Raw genomic sequence first — 13,958 nt, 5'->3', positions numbered from 1 at the left:
TTAAGCAATTCTCTTGCCTTAGCCTCCCAAGTAGCTGGGACTACAGGCACCCACCACAATGCCCAGCTATTTTTTTTTGTTGCAGTTGTCATTGTTGTTTAGCAGGCCCGGGCCGATTTCAAACCCACCAGCCCTAACCACTGAACTACAGGCATGGAGCCCTATTTTCAGAACTTTAAATATGTCATCCCACTGCCTTCTGGTTTCCATGGATTCTGAAAAGAAATTGGCTGTTAATCTATTTGAAGATCAGAATACCGAGGACCACGGGGACCGCTCCAGAGCCTCCGGGTTGGGGTGGGGAGGGCGGCGGTGGCGCTTCAGCTCCTCCTGGGCCGCCTGCTGGCCCCAAGCCCCACCCCATCCCCACAGGCTGGGGACGGTCCGGCGCGGCTGGCAGGGCCTGGGAACTGAATTGTGGAATCCAAAGACCCCTTTTTTTCTTTCTCCATATTGCTTGATGGAAGACATTATGGCCCCCAAAGACATAATGACAAATACTCATGCTAAATCCATCCTCAACTCAATGAACTGGCTCAGGAAGAGCAATACCCTCTGTGATGTGACTTTGAGGGTAGAGCAGAAAGACTTCCCTGCTCATCGGATTGTGCTGGCTGCCTGTAGCGATTACTTCTGTGCCCTGTTCACTAGTGAGCTTTCAGAGAAGGGAAAACCTTATGTTGATATTCAAGGTTTAACTGCCTCTACCATGGAAATTCTGTTAGACTTTGTGTACACAGAAACAGTACATGTGACGGTAGAAAATGTACAAGAACTGCTCCCTGCAGCCTGTCTGCTTCAGCTGAAAGGTGTGAAGCAAGTCTGCTGTGAGTTCTTAGAAAGTCAGTTGGACCTTTCTAATTGCCTGGGTATCAGGGATTTTACTGAAACCCACAATTGTGTTGACCTGATACAAGCAGCTGAGGTTTTTAGACAGAAGCACTTTCCTGAAGTGGTGCAGCATGAAGAGTTCATTCTTCTAAGTCAAGGAGAGGTGGAAAAGCTAATCAAGTGTGATGAAATTCAGGTAGATTCTGAAGAACCAGTCTTTGAGGCTGTCATCAACTGGGTGAAGCATGCCAAGAAGGAGCGAGAAGAATACTTACCTGACCTGCTATAGTATGTGCAGATGCCCCTGCTGACGCCCAGGTATATCACAGATATGATAGATGCTGAGCCTTTTTTTTTTTTTTGTAGAGACGAGTCTTACTTTATGGCCCTCGGTAGAGTGCCATGGCCTCACACAGCTCACAGCAACCTCCAACTCCTGGGCTTAAGCGATTCTCTTGCCTCAGCCTCCCGAGTAGCTGGGACTACAGGTGCACCACCACAACGCCCGGCTATTTTTTGGTTGTAGTTCAGCCTGGGCCGGGTTTGAACCTGCCACCCTCGGTATATGGGGCCGGCGCCTTACCAACTGAGCCACAGGTGCCGCCCGATGCTGAGCCTTTTATCCGCTGTAGTTTACAGTGCAGGGATCTAGTTTATGAAGCAAAGAAGTTTCATCTGAGGCCTGAACTTCGGAGTCAGATGCGGGGCCCTAGGACAAAGGCTCGTCTAGGAGCCAATGAAGTGCTTCTGGTGGTTGGGGGCTTCGGTTGGGGGGTTCGGGGTCATATTTTTCTACCATCAACGTGGTAGAAAAATATGACCCCAAGATTCAGGAGTGGAACTTCTGGCCAAGCATCATTCGTAAGAGACGTTATGTGGCCTCAGTGTCCCTGCATGATCGGATCTATGTAATTGGTGGCTATGATATGGCCGCTCCCGCCTCAGTTCAGTGAAATGTCTGGACTACACAGCAGACGAGGATGGGGTCTGGTATTCTGTGGCCCCTATGAATGTCTGACGAGGCCTTGCAGGAGCTACAACCCTGGGAGATATGATCTATGTCTCTGGAGGCTTTGATGGAAGCAGGCGCCATACCAGTATGGAGCGATATGACCCAAATATTGACCAGTGGAGCATGCTGGGGGATATGCAGACAGCCAGAGAAGGCGCTGGACTAGTAGTGGCCAGCGGCATGATCTACTGTCTAGGTGGATATGATGGCTTGAATATCTTAAATTCAGTTGAGAAATATGATCCTCATACAGGACACTGGACCAATGCTATGCCAATGGCCACCAAGCGTTCTGGTGCAGGAGTAGCCCTGCTGAATGACCATATTTATGTGGTGGGGGGATTTGACGGTACAGCCCACCTTTCTTCTGTTGAAGTGTAAAACATTCGCACTGATTCTTGGACAACTGTTACTGATATGACCACTCCACAATGCTATGTAGGGGCCACAGTACTTCGGGGAAGACTCTATGCAATTGCAGGATATGATGGTAATTCCCTGCTGAGTAGTACTGAGTGCTATGACCCTATCATTGACAACTGGGAAGTAGTGACATCCATGGGAACCCAGCGTTGTGATGCTGGTGTGTGTGTTCTCTGAGAGAAGTGACCATTGATGGAACTCCATCCAGAGCTAGTGACCAGTCCGAGGGACAGTTTGTGGGACAGTCAAGGATCCTTTCCAGAATGTTTGTTTCTTATGCTGTGCACAGGGTGATTACAGGCACCAGTGCAGTGATGATTGTACTTATTTGACATACACTCCCCTTTGTGGTCCTTCCTGAGAAGGGTGGGTAACAAACAGATACCCAGGGGAAGAGAACGCACACTGAATGGATGTCAGAAAGTAGATCACCTCTCCCTCTGGTTTGGAGAGCACTTTCTTGTCGTTTGTAACTACCATGTGCTTGGGAGACTATATAAATGTTATGCCTCATATATTGCAGAGAACTAAGGTAAGTATGGCCTGCTAGATGTGGGCAGTATCCAGGCTAGATAATTAGAAGGATACCGACTTGAATAAACTTGGTAAAATCCAAGTCTTTCTTTTTCCCTAGGAATAAATACTCTAATCTACAGGTAGGTAGGGGCAAAGCACTTGTGTTCTGGAAAAAAACAAAAGGAAGAGCCCTATCTAAACTTTGGGGGTTAGGGGGAGAGATTTACGTGACACTGCCTTGGGGGAGGTGGAGGACAGGGTTGTTATATAAGAATGAGGTTGGAGTAAGTAAAAGTAACTGAATTTAACGGAATGTGAGTGTACCTAGAACACCACTGAAGTATAACCTGCAAGACTGAGTGTTGTGCATCTGGAGTCTCTTGGCACTGGAGACTGAGGAAATAACTGAACAAATGTTGGGATGGGAGGAGATGGCATAAATGTGAGAGTTCAGTATACCTGATGTTGAATTAGAAGTACCTGTGATCTTACAATCTTCTCATTCCCTGCCAGGGCTCTTCTTGTCATGGCAATATTTGCTTTAAATGGGTGAAAGACTTAATTTTGTTGAATCAAATACTACTACACTATTACTGTTACACTTCCACACTATTTATTTGGGGATGGGTTGGGGATGGCAGCAGCCTAGTAGAGTAGCTACCTGATTATCGCCCCATTCGTTTAAGGGCACACTTCTGCTAAGGAGTGTTCTTTTGTTTGTTTTTGTTTTTTTTTTTTTTTGGTTTAATTTTGAGACAAGAGTCTCATTTTGTCACTCTCGGTAGAGTGCTGCAGTGTCACAGCTCACAGCAACCTCCAGCTCTTGGGCTTAGGTGATTCTCTTGCCTCAGCCTCCTGAGTAGCTGGGACTACAGGCACCCGCCACAACGCCTGGCTATTTTTTTTTGTTGCAGTTTGGCCGGGGCCAGGTTCGAACCTGTCACCCTCGGTATGTGGGACTGGTGCCCTACTCACTGAGCCACAGGTGCTGCCCTGCTGGTTTTTACTGCTGTGTTTGGTACTTTAGTCTTTCTCCTGCTATAACTTTCCCTTAGCTGTCCTTAGAGTAGATTTTATTTATCTCAGGACAGAATAATCAATGACAACCAAAATAATTTAGTTAGTCCCAGTATGTCTGCTATCAATATTTCTGAGCTACCATTCAAGGATCATCTGTGTCATGGAGTGAAATTCTTGTTTTATGGGTATTGGGAGTATGGGAATATGATAACCTAAACAAGAATGCACGTTCCCTTTGCTCTGAAATTCCATTTTTTCCTCTTTCCCTGAATTATATTGACCTACAGAGTTAATTTCCTTTGTACTTTTTAAAGAAAATATTAAAAATCAACTGTCTTGGGCGGCACCTGTGGCTCAGTGAGCAGGGTGCCGGCCCCATATACCAAGGGTGGCGGGTTCAAACCCAGCTCCGGCCAAACTGCGACAAAAAAATAGCCGGGCATTGTGGTGGGCGCCTGTAGTCCCAGCTACTCGGGAGGCTGAGGCAGGAGAATCGCCTAAGCCCAGGAGTTGGAGGTTGCTATGAGCTGTGTGACGCCACGGCACTCTACGGAGGGCAATAAAGTGAAACTCTGTCTCTACCAAAAAAAAAAAAAAATCAGCTGTCTCAAAAAAAAAAATCTAGTTGAAGATCCTTGGTCCTTGATGAGTCATTTGTCTCCTGCTATTTACCAGATTCTCTCTTTGTCTTTGCTAGTTTCATTAGACTGTATTTCAGGACAGATGTCATTGTGTTTATCCTACTTAGAATTTTCTCTGGTTCAGCACCTTTGGCTCAAGCAGCTAAGGCGCCAGCCACATACACCTGAGCTGGTAGGTTCAAATCCAGCCTAGGCTTGCCAAACAACAATGATAGCTGCAACCAAAAAAAAAAAAAAAATAGCCGGGTGTTGTGGTAGGCGCCTGTAATCCCAGCTACTTGAAAGGTGGAGGCAGGAGAATTGCTTGAACCCAGGAGTTGGAGGTTGCTGTGAGCTGTGATGCCATAGCACTCTACCCAGGGTGAGAGCTTGAGGCTTTGTCTCCAAAAAAAAAAAAAAAATTGAATTTTCTCAGCTTCTTAAATCTTCAGATTCATGTCTTTCATCAAATTTGGCAAGTTTTGGCCTAGATTCTGCAACCGTAGTGTAGTAATCTTAAACATTCTCATCCACCTTAGCCCCCTCCCTGCCATGTTTTGATTAAGGAATCTTTCCACTGACTCAGGGCGGTGCTATCATCTCTGGTTATCATAGACAAACTGAGTCTCAGAGGGAACTCTAACAGTCTGCTTATCCATTGGGTTCCGTCCTTCTGTGATATTTTTTCCCAGCCTGAAGTGTGAGAACCTTCTGTAATATTATTGATTATGCATGATGTGCTAGATAAGCAGTGTTCGGGGCACTGGGTATGGCTGAGACAATACCACCATGTAACCTGTGCCGTCCCTCCTCCCCCTCTCCCAGATGGCAGAGGACAGGCTAATGTAGCTATCTTTCTATGTTCTTTCCCCAGCATCTCTTCCACCTCCTTATAACTTCCGGGAAGTGCAGCTTTCCACTTAAACAACACCAGGTGTAGCTACCTGTTTAAACAGCTTTCTAGCTGCTCTATGATCGACCATTCCTTGGTTTTTCCTGGTGCTAAGGATGGCAGTGTAGACACTTGCAAAGTGAGTGTCTTTACCCCACCAGGGAATCCTACCCTACCCAACCCCGGGCCTGAGACCAACCTCTTTGTGCCCACACAAATCTACAGTTGGCATTTATTCATGAGGAAACATTGGCAGTTCTTATTTACCAAAGCTATAAAACATGCTCTTTGTTTCACATGAATTGTACCTCCTCCCATCATCCTGCCAAACCTAGGAGCCTATTGCCCCACTACCACTTTGCAGATGCAAAAAATGAAGCCCAGTTGCTGCCAGGGGAGGATCTGTACCAGCCCCCTAACCCCTCCTGCACTTCCTTCCTCTCCTCTGCCTCCCAGATCCTGCCTCAGGCTGGTCTCACCCACACTGCTTCTCAGGGTGACACAGATGGATCATTGGTCTGAGACAAGAATGGACTGTAGTATCAGGTTGGAATCACTAGCTGGGGAGTGGGCTGTGGTCATCCCAACTGACCCAGTGTCTACACCAACATCAGTGTGTACTTTGGATGCAGAAGGTCATGTCCTGCAGTACACCCAGGCTGGATACCTCCAGGTCATTACTGCTCCTGACTCTGCTGTGGTCCACCAACTCCTGCAGCCAGTTTGAATTCTTCAGAGCCAATGAGGGTGCAGTGGGTACCATATCCTTGGCACATTCCCCTGGACCATGCCCACTACAGGGGACAGGTTAGGACTGCCTACTGGACAGGCCCCAGTCCCCTCTGTCCTGATTGCTAATAAACGTATGTGCATGTTCAAGTTGATGCTTACAGAGCAAGCATTTCTGTGGACCCACGTGGCCTTATGGACAACTCCCTCCTGTTCACGATCATGTCTAGTCCAGGCCCAGACTCCACCTTAACTCTTAAACCTCTTTTGCAAGTTTTTTTTTTTGTTTGTTTATTTTTTTGTAGAGACAGAGTTTCACTTTATTGCCCTCGGTAGAGTGCCGTAGCATCACACAGCTCACAGCAACCTCCAACTCCAGGGCTTAGGCGATTCTCTTGCCTCAGCTTCCCGAGTAGCTGGGACTACAGGCGCCTGCCACAACGCCCCGCTATTTTTTTGTTGCAGTTTGTCCGGGGCTGGGTTTGAACCCGCCACTCTCGGTATATGGGGCCGGCGCCCTGCTCACTGAGCCACAGGCGCCGCCTTCTTTTGCAGGTTTTGATCGCAAACAATAGAACCCTCTCCTGTTAGTTCAATCAGGAAGATTATTGAAAGAAGCACGCTAGGGCGGCACCTGTGGCTCAGTCGGTAAGGCGCCAGCCCCATATACCGAGGGTGACGGGTTCAAACCCAGCCCTGGCCAAACTGCAACCAAAAAATAGCCGGGTGTTGTGGCGGGCGCCTGTAGTCCCAGCTACTTGGGAGCTGAGGCAAGAGAATCGCTTAAGCCCAGGAGTTGGAGGTTGCTGTGAGCTGTGTGAGGCCACGGCACTCTACCGAGGGCCATAAAGTGAGACTCTGTCTCTACAAAAAAAAAAAAAGCAGCACACTAGTAGCCCCCACCCTCACAGGGTTCCCCATCTCACAAATGCCAGATGCTTTCAGTCTTACCAGCTTCCCTGCATAGGTTGACCTGGGACCAAGATTGGGTGCAGGTAGTTTATTTGGAAGGTGATCCCAGGAAGCAAAGGTGAGGAGGTAGGGAAACTGAGGCAAGAAAGAAAGAAATTCTGATGAATTTGCTCTAAGTAGAAAGTTGCCAGAGAAGGCAAGAGAGGGCTCAGCACCTGTAGCTCAGCAGCTAGGATGCCAGCCACATACACCAGAGCTGGCAGGTTCGAATCCTGCCCGGGCCTCCCAAACAACAATGCCAACTACAACCAAAAAATAGCTGGGCATTGTGGCTTAAGTACTTAAGTCCCAGCTACTTAAGAGGCTGAGGCAAGAGAATTGCTTGAGCCCAAGAGTTTGAGGTTGCTGTGAGCTGGGACACGATGGTACTCTACCAAGGGTGACATAGTGAAACTCTGTCTCAAAAAAAAAAAGAAAAAGAAGGCAATAGGCTCAGCGCCTGTGGCTCAAGTGGCTAAGGCGCCAGCCACATACATCTGAGCTGGCGGGTTTGAATCCAGCCCGGGGACTGCCAAACAACGATGACAGCTGCAACCAAAAAATAGCCGGGTGCTGTGGCGGGCGCCTGTAGTCCCAGCTACTTGGGATACTGAGGCAAGAGAATCGCTTAAGCCCAGGAGTTGGAGGTTGCTGTGAGCTAAGATGCCATAGCACTCTACCCAGGGTGACAGCTTGAGGCTCTGTCTCAAAAAAAAGGCAATAGGGACTGGGCATGGTGGCTCATGCCTGTAATCTTAGCACTCTGGGAGGTAGAGGTGGGTGGATCCCCTGAGGTCATGACTCTGAGACCAGCCTGAGCAAAGCGAGACCCTGTCTCTACTAAAACTAGAAAAACTGGCCATTGTGGTCAGTGAAGATGTTTTCTATGAATTCAATCTTTTGTAATTTACTGCCATTTATTTTGCGGCCTGCCATATGACTTATTATAAGAGTCAACAACATTGTCATTATTTTTTTCCAAATAAATAAATAAAGTGCTGAAAATAAAAAACAGTGAACCAAAGCTTGTCCTTCAAAAAATGAAAGAAAAATCAAGGCAACCTCAGTTAAACAAAAGCTGAGAGTGTTCATCAATAGTAGAATGATTTTATTTTTGAGACAGAGCCTCAAGCTGTGGCCCTGAGTAGAGTGCTGTGGCATCACAACTCACAGCAACCTCCAACTCCTGGGCTCAAGAGATTCTCCTGCCTCCACCTCCCAAGTAGCAAGGACTACAGGCGCCCGCCACAATGCCCAGTTATTTTTTGGTTGCAGCCGTCATTGTTGTTTGATGGGTCCAGGCTGGATTTGAACCCGTTAGCTCAGGTGTATGTGGCTGGCGTCTTAGCTGCTTAAGCCACAGGCGCCAAGCCAGTCGGGTGATCTTAAAAGAAATGGAAAGAGGAGTCCTTCAGGTTGAAATGGAATTATGCTAGAAACTTGGGCACAGATAGAAATAAAGAGCCCTGACAAATGGTTCTTGCTGTCTACAGGAGATTTACTTTAGATCCAAAGACACGCATATACTCAGGTTGGTATAGTAATATCAGAAAAATAGACTTTATTTATTTATTCATTTTTTGAGACAGAGTCTCACTTTGTGACCCTGAATAGAGTGCCTTGGCATCATAGTTCACAGCAATTTCAAACTCTTGAGCTCAAGCTATTCTCTTGTCTCAGTCTCCCCAGTAGCTGGGACTACAGGTACCAGCCACAATGCTCAGCTATTTTTTGGTTGTAGTTGTCAGTGTTGTTTGGCAGGCCTGGGCTGGATTCGGACCTGCTAGCTCCGGTGTATGTAGCTGGCGCCCTAGATGCTAAGCTACAGGCACTGAGCCAATCATTCTTTTTTTTTTTTTTTTCTTCTTTTGAGACAGAGGCTCACTCAATCGCCCTTGGTAGAGTGCCGTGGCATCATACCTCACAGCAACTTCAAACTCTTGTGTGTTTGGCTCAAGTGATCTTCTTGCCTCAATCTCCCGAGTAGCTGGGACTGTAAGCACTCACCACAATACCTGACTTTTTTTTTTAGTTTTAGTAGAGATGGAGTTTCGCACTTTGCTCTGGTCTCAAACTCCTGAGCTCAAGCAATCCTCCAGCCTCAGCCTCCCAGAGTGCTAGGATTATAGGCATGAGCCACCTTGCCTGGTCAACACCAATCATTCTTGAACTCTTCTAAAAATAGGAGGGGGGAACTTCCTAACTCATTCCATGTGGCTAGCAATATCCTGACACCAAAGCCAGACAAACCACATGATCATTTCAATTGATTTAGAAAAGGCATTTGACAGAATTTAATACCCTTCCATGATAAAATTAAAACACCTAACAAACTAGAAACAGAATAAAACCACTGCAATATAATAAAGGCCACATAGGAGAAGCCAATAGCTAAAATCATATTCAATGGTGAAAAGCTGATTTTCTTTTCTTTTTTTTTTTTTTGTAGAGACAGAGTCTCACTGTACCGCCCTCGGTAGAGGGCCGTGGCGTCACACAGCTCATAGCAACCTCTAACTCTTGGGCTTACGCGATTCTCTTGCCTCAGCCTCCCGAGCAGCTGGGACTACAGGCGCCTGCCACAACACCCGGCTATTTTTCTGTTGCAGTTTGGCCGGGGCTGGGTTCGAACCTGCCACCCTCGGCATATGGGGCCGGTGCCCTACTCACTGAGCCACAGGCGCTGCCGAAAAGCTGATTTTCTTCTACGAGCAGAAAGAAGGCAAGGATGCCTGCTTTCACCACTTGTACTAAACATAGTACTCAAAGTCCTAGTCAGAGAACACAGGAAACAAAAAGAAATAAAAGGCTTTCAAATCAGAAAAGAAGAAGTAAAATTACCATTGCTCACAAATGACATTATCTTCTATGTAGAAATTCCCAAATATTAAAAAAACTATGAGTAATAATAAATTCATCAGTTGCAGGATACAAAGTCAACACTCAAATGTCAGTTCCTATAAATTAACAATGAATAATTCAAAAAGGAAATGAAGAAACCATTCCATTTATAATAGCATCAAAAAGAATAAAACAGGCCAAATGTGGTGGCTCACTCTTGTAATCTTAACACTCTGGAGGCCGAGGCAGGTGGATTGCTTGAGACCAACCTGAGCAAAAGCAAGACCTCATCTCTACTAAAAATAGAAAAACTGAGTCAAGAGGATTGCTTGAGTCCAAGAGTTGGAGGTTGCTGTGAACTATGACACCATAGCACTCTACCCAGGGAAACAGCTTGAGACTATGTTTCAAAAAAAAAAAAAAAAGAATAAAACAGGAATAACTTTTTTTTTTTTTTAGAGACAGACTCTCACTTTATTGCCCTCCGTAGAGCGCTGTCGCATCACAGCTCACAGCAACCTCCAACTCCTGGGCTTAGGTGATTCTCTTGCCTCAGGCTCCAGAGTAGCTGGGACTACAAGCACCCGCCACAACCCCCCACTATTTTTTTTGTTGCAGTTTGGCTGGGGCTGGGTTCGAACCCACCACCCTCGGTATATGTGGCCAGCGCCCTACCCACTGAGCCACAGGCACCGCACAAAACAGGAATAAATTTAATTAAGGAGGTACTAGACTTGTAGACAAAAAGCTACAATATATTGTTGAAAAAAAGTAAAGAAGATCTAAATAAATGGAAACGTGTGTTCATGATTGGAGAGTTAAGATAGCAATATTTCCTAAAGCAATCTACATATTCCATATAATCCCTATTGAGACCACAATGGCCTTGTTTTTGTTTTTTTTAGAAATTGAAAGTCTGATTTGGGCAGCACCTCTGGCTCAGTGAGTAGGGCGCCAGCCCCATATACCGAGGGTGACAGGTTTAAACCCAGCCCGGCCAAACTGCAACAAAAAAATAGCCAGGCGTTGTGGCGGGTGCCTATAGTCCCAGCTACTCGGGAGGCTGAGGCAAGAGAATAGCCTAAGCCCAAGAGCTGGAGGTTGCTGTGAGCTGTGACACCACAGCACTCTACTGAGGGTGACAAAGTGAGACTTTGTCTCTAAAAAAAAAAGAAAAAGTGGTGTTGGGACAACTGGATATTTGCACACAAAAGGATGAAAACTAATTAGGGCTCGGTGCCCACTGGTCCGGGGTTAGGGCGCCGACCACATACACTGAGGCAGACAAGTTTGAACCTAGCCCAGGCCTGCTAAACAAAAATGACAACTGCAACAACAACAACAACAACAACAAAAATAGCCAGGCTTTGTGGTGGGCACCTGCAGTCCCAGCTGCTTGGGTAGCTCATGGCTCAGCGCCCGTAGCTCAGTGGTTAGGGTGCCGGCCACATACACTGGTGTGTGGGGTTCAAACCCGGCCCAGGCCTGCTAAACAACAATGACAACTACAACAACAAAAACAGCAAAATGGCCGGGTGTTGTGGCAGGCACCTGTAATCCTAGCTACTTGGGAGGCTGAGGCAAGAGTTTGAGGTTGCTGTGAGCTGTGATGACATAGCACTCTACTGAGGGCAACATAGTGAGACTCTGTCTCAAAAAAAAAAAAAGGAAAGAAAGAAAAAAGAAATAAACTCATGCATCTATGGAGAATTGACTTTCACAAGGATACAAGGCAATTCAATGCAGGAGAGAACAGTCTCTTCATCAAATAGTTTTTGTCTGACTGGATAACCACCTGCAAAGGAATGAAATAGGAACCCTCATCTCATCTACAAAAATCAATTCAAAATGAATCAAAGACATAATGTCACAGCTAAACTGTAAAAATCTTCAAGAAAACATGGATGTTAAGTCTTCATGATTTAGGATTTGGCAATGGCTTCTTAGCTATGACCCCAAAAGTATAAGCAATAAAAAAAAAGAAAGTAGGGGTGGTGCCTGTGGCTCAGTGGGTAAGGGCACCAGCCCCATATACTGAGGTGGCTGGTTCAAACCTGGCCCCGGCTAAACTGCAACAACAACAACAAAAAAAGAAAGTAATTCAGCCTTCATCAAAAGTAAGCACTTTTTTTTTTTTAATTGCAGTTTTTGGCCGGGGCTGGTTTGAACCCACCACCTCCAGCATATGGGGCCAGTGCCCTACTCTTTTGAGCCACAGGCACAGCCCAAAAGTATATAAGCACTTTTGTACAAGAAAAGACATTATCATCAAGATGAAAAGAAAACCTGTAGATTAGATATCATATATTTGATAATGGGCTAGTATCCAGAATGTAAAAGAACCATGACAACAACAAAGGACAACCCCATTTAAAACATGGGCAAGGGTTTTATTTTTTTTGAGACAGTGTCTCACTATGTTGCCCTCACTAGGTGCTATGGCATCACAGCTCACAGCAACTTCAAACTCTTGGGCTTAAGCGATTCTCTTGCCTCAGCCTTCCAAGTAGCTGGGACTACAGGCACCCACTGCAATACCCGGCTATTTTTTTTTTCTTGGCTGTATCTGTCATTGTTTGGTAGTCCCGGGCTGGGTGTGAACCCGCCAGCTCCAGTGTATGTGGCTGGCACCCTAGCCATTTGAGCTACAGGCACTGAGCCATGGGCAAAGGATTTAAATAGGTATTTCTCTAAGGATTATATACAAATGGTGAATAAGCATACACAGAGAAATCCTGAACATCATCTGTCATTAGAAAATGCAAATGAAAACTACAATGAGATACCACTTCGCACTGACTAGGATAGCCACAATCGAAAAACCACAAAATAGGCTCGGTGCCTGTGGCTCAAGTGGCTAAGGCGCCAACCACATACACCTGAGCTGGCGGGTTCGAATCCAGCCCGGGGCCCACCAAACAACAATGATGGCTGCAACCACAAAAAAAAAAAAAAAAAAAAAGCTGGGTGTGGTCGCAGGCACCTGTAGTCCCAGCTACTTAAGAGGCGGGGGCAAGAGAATTGCTTGAGCCCAGGAGTTAAAGGTTGCTATGATTCTATGATGCCACAGTACTCTACCCAAGGTGACAGCTTGAGGCTCTGTCTCAAAAAAAAAAAAAAAAAAGAAAGAGAAAAATCACAAAATAGGGTGGTGCCTGTGGCTCAGTAAGTAGGGCCCCGGCCCCATATACCGAGCGTGGCAGGTTCGAATCTGGCACTGGCCAAACTGCAACAAAAAAATAGCTGGGCGTTGTGGTGGGCGCCTATAGTCCCAGCTACTCGGGAGGCTGAGGCAAGAGAATCACCTAAGTCCAAGAGCTGGAGGTTATTATGAGCTGTGACACCATGGCCCTCTACCGAGGGCGACAAAGTGAGACTCTGTCTCTAAAAAAAAAAAAAAAGAAAGAAAGACAAGAAAAATCACAAAATAGGGTGGTGCCTATAGCTCAGCGGGTAGGGCACCAGCCACATACACCCAGGCTGGCAGATTCGAATCCGGCCTGGGCCAGCTAAACAAAGACAACTGCAACAAAAAAATAGCCAGCCAGGATGCCTGTAGTTGCAGCTACTTGGGAGGCTGAGACAAGAGAATGGCTTAAGAACAAGAGTTTGAGGTTGCTGTGAGCTGTGATGCTACGGCACTCTACCAAGGGCTACAGTGAGATTCTGTCTCAAAAAAAAAAAAGAAAAGAAAATGAAAAATCACAAAATAACAAGCATTGAGGAGAATAGGGAGTAATTATAATCCTCATTATTGATGGAAATGTAAAATGGTGTAGTAGCTATGGATACTGTTTAGCAGTTCCTTAAAAAGTTTAACATAGGCTGGGCGCCATGGCTAATGCCTGTAATCCCAGCATTCTGAGAGGCCGAGGCAGGTGGATTGCCTGACTTCAGGAGTTCCAGGTCAGGAGTTCCAGGTCAGCCTGAGCTAGAGCGAGACCCTGTCTCTAAAAATAGCCGGGCGTTGTGGTGGGCGCCTGTAGTCGCAGCTACTCTGGAGGCTGAGGCAAGAGAATCACTTGAGCCCAGGAGTTTGAGGTTGCTGTGAGCTATGATGCCATAGCACTCTACCGAGGGTGACAAAGTAAGACTCTGTCTCAAAGAAAACAAACAAACAAAA

At 46.3% G+C, this 13,958-nt stretch overlaps 1 pseudogene; it reads left to right on the top strand.

Moving 5' to 3' along the window:
- The first annotated feature begins 445 nt into the window (after positions 1–445).
- LOC128562186 (kelch-like protein 12) lies at positions 446–2,452 on the top strand (annotated as a pseudogene).
- The last annotated feature ends 11,506 nt before the right edge of the window (positions 2,453–13,958 follow it).

Source organism: Nycticebus coucang, chromosome 12 (genome assembly GCF_027406575.1).
Source record: "Nycticebus coucang isolate mNycCou1 chromosome 12, mNycCou1.pri, whole genome shotgun sequence".
Lineage (NCBI taxonomy): Eukaryota > Metazoa > Chordata > Mammalia > Primates > Lorisidae > Nycticebus > Nycticebus coucang.
This window is presented reverse-complemented; position numbering and strand designations above follow the sequence as displayed.